General features: G+C 46.2%; 1 long non-coding RNA gene across 1 annotated transcript; it reads left to right on the top strand.

Moving 5' to 3' along the window:
* The first annotated feature begins 611 nt into the window (after nt 1-611).
* On the top strand, nt 612-2,277 carry LOC133280540 (uncharacterized). Its single transcript, XR_009747214.1, has 2 exons — nt 612-881; nt 1,644-2,277. It is a non-coding gene; the product is annotated as an uncharacterized LOC133280540 (long non-coding RNA).
* Nucleotides 2,278-3,335: the final 1,058 nt, after the last annotated feature.

A 3,335-nucleotide genomic window follows, 5' to 3' on the forward strand; every position in this document is an offset into this window, starting at 1 on the left:
GTGCGGGGGCAGGATGAATCATCTCAATAACAAGGAGGCTCAGTTATGCTTGTAGGAAGCATTGGGCCGTGCAGCACTGCCAAGTGCTAGATGAGGCTGGAGCCAGTGCCAGGAACCCATTACATGTGAAGTAACAACAGAGATGGAGCAGCTCCTCCCAGCCCACGTGCTGCCTGCGTGCTGCCATTCCCAGCATCTCAGCAGTGTGCACACCCAATTCCTTGTGCTCCCACACAGACAGTGTCCTAGAGGGGAATCCACTGGTGTGGGAGCCTCCCATGGAGGACTGTGTCAGCCCAGCCTGACTCCTCGGGGAAACATGGACACATGGACGCTCTTGGGTGTCTTTCTGTGCACGTACAGGCTGCAGTCAAGTCTCCATGAATCTGAAATATGTGGGAAGCATTTTTCCCACTTAGGATTAAACATAGAGGCGTTGGCTGTCATTACTAACAAGCAGAGAAGCTCTGAAGGCCAGCTTGAAAAAGATCTAACTCATTGATTTTTAACAGTATCTATGTATGTATTTTGATAGTGCTTATAGTGATTTTATATCCCTGCAATATATAGTGCACATACCAGTGCATTAACAACATTGGTGTGCTGTGGTGCTGCTCATCAAATAGGCACCCATTTTGCTTATGTACCTATTCCATTTTTTTACAAGAATCTCTTCCTATAGGGAAATTTCCAAGAAAGAGGCTCTGGTTTCTCTAATCAGCAAACCCACAAAGTCTGTCTGTCATGTGGCTAATAAAAAACTGAATAAGCATCCTCCGAGACCTTGGCACTGTTCACCATCCTAAGGTTATACACAGTTTAACTGCAGCTTTTTGCATAAGAGCTTGAAATACAGCAGGAAAAATACCTTTATCCCCACTGTTAACTAAGCAGATAATAGACACTGTCAGTCAATAAGGGCACATGTTTCACAAACGGATTACTTGGGAACTTGATGGACAAGTCCTTCCCGGGCCAGCCACGGCTGCTGCTGTATTTCATATTTGCTTTGTCATCTTGGCAGTGGTACAAATGGGTTCCATTGGCTCTGCAGCTACTGTGGCACCATTTCATCATCCCGTGCTGATGTGAACTTTTGTTTTCCTAAACGTTAAGACAGAAACATCTGGCTAAATAGTAGCAGGTCAATGCAAAGAAAGCTTTGAAGAAGCAGTGTTCCCAGTTGCTATTTTGCTATGAGAAAAGCCATTTATAATGAACTGTATAAGTCTCTGAGATTTAGGTTAAGGTTTTCTGAACACTCATGCCTGCAGTGGGGCTCCTCCTTGCTTCATCACTCCATAAACGACCTGCTTTCTAAAAGCAGCCACCACTCCTCTTTGCTTCCAAGACTGATTAAATCAAAACACCTCCTCTACACCCGTTAATTTTAGCTTGGAGACACGGCTTTGAACAGCACATTGCTGCTGTATTAGCATAAGCACTGGTATTAACAAGATGGGCCACTGGATTCTACTCTTCCTTCTGACATTGTTCAGTTTGTGGCATTAAAAAACTCACTTAACTAGTGCTTTAATGTAGGAGTAAGAAAAAATCTTTGTCTTATAATGGGCAGAACTAACACTTGGGGGCAGAAGTCGCCTCATTAACTTTTGACCTAATCCCTGAGCTATTCACACCAGGTTTTCTTTACAGTCAGTGACAGAAACAGGCACTGTAAGGATGGGGTTCATCTAATCAAGTCCATAGCACTGCAGGAGGAGATAAACCACGCTGCAGGCTCCACTGACAAAGCTGATTAGATCTCTGTTGGCCCTAAAAGGGAGGCTCGTGATCTGAAGACGTTTGTGTGTTAGCTACCAATTCTCAGGCATGAATCCCTCCCTTATTGTGGAGCTGAGGCTGTGGTTTCATGATCAGCATCAGCAGCTGTGGGTTGCTGCCAGTTCTCTGTCGCACACTTTTCCCTGCCCTAATCACATGGCTCCATGCGTCAGCTCCAGCAGTCCTGCAGCCTTGGTAAATAGGAATAAGTTGCTGAACTGGCTGAAAACTAATGCTGAAGATGAAGAATTTGGTTTTGTTTGCACTGCCAGGCAGAGCCGATGCCCCTCATAGCGTATGTCCTAACTCCTAGCTCTAAGGTCTGCTTGGGGACAGGAATGTCATTTCTGAAGAGGAAAAGTGAACTGCCCTTTTTCGGAACTGGGTTTTACTTGGACCAGCTTAAGTTGACCACAAAACAGCCTCTGTGGAAGGCAGTTCTGAAAATGAACAGATTTACTTGCAGAGTGTAAAGTTAACATGTTTATGGTTGCTGTCTTGGAGTGTGATTTGACAAACATCAAATACAACTGATCCTTGAAAAGAAAAGAGGTGATGAGACACAGAACAGACTTTCATGTCTCCACCCCTTTGTGGAGGCCACAACTGAAGCCCGGGGAAAGGAGCAGTGTCAGCAGGTCTCAGAGCTGGGATCACAGCATGTTCCAAATCACAGTATCAGCCCTGGGGAGAAGAAATGTTCCATGACTGGGACTGAAGAAAATGTTACTTCTGCTCTGGGCAGAGATGCTTTTCAAACAGGTCTCAGAATCTGCAGAAAATGTTACAGTGGGTGCAGACTTGCTTTCAGTGGATGGCATTACTTATATGGCATCATTTGCTAGAACGGCTTCTTTCTAGTTAGCTACAGCTTAGAAAGGGCAGTTTGTCACAGAACCATAGACGGTTTGGAAAGGACCTTAACATCATCCAGTTCCAGCTCTCCTCACACCAGACCATGCCACCCAAGCCCCATCCAACCTGGCCTTAAACACTGCCAGGGATGGGGCAGCCCCAGCTTCTCTGGGCACCCTGTGCCAGCGCCTCAGCACCCTCACAGGGAAGAGCTTCTGCCTTAGATCTAACCTGAACTTGCCCTGTTTCAGTTTAAACCCATCACCCCTTGTCCTATCGCTACAGTCCCTGATGAGGAGTCCATCCCCAGCATCCCTTATAGGCTCTCTTCAGACACTGGAAGCTGCTCTGAGGTCTCCACGCAGCTTCTCTTCTCCAGGCTGAACAGCCCCAGTGTTCTCAGCCTGTCTGCATATGGGAGGTGCTCCAGCCCCTGAGCATCCTCGTGGCCTCCTCTGGACTTGCTCCAACAGCTCCGTGTCCTTCTTATGTTGGGAACACCAGAACACGAGCTTGGCTAATGGCTGATGAACAGGTATTAACAGCACCTACAGACCTAAACGGGATCTAACGAAGGCACTTCTAGCAGCAAAGTAAATACTGATATCAATTTGGGTCATAAAGGGAAATTCATCCATCTCAAGTTGATAGAGTTAATAGCAAATATATAAATGGTAGAATGATGAGCGTGTCCT

Source organism: Pezoporus flaviventris, unplaced genomic scaffold (assembly GCF_033815535.1).
Source record: "Pezoporus flaviventris isolate CSIRO_AGI_PZ_B2104156 unplaced genomic scaffold, CSIRO_AGI_Pfla_v1 ptg000083l, whole genome shotgun sequence".
Lineage (NCBI taxonomy): Eukaryota > Metazoa > Chordata > Aves > Psittaciformes > Psittacidae > Pezoporus > Pezoporus flaviventris.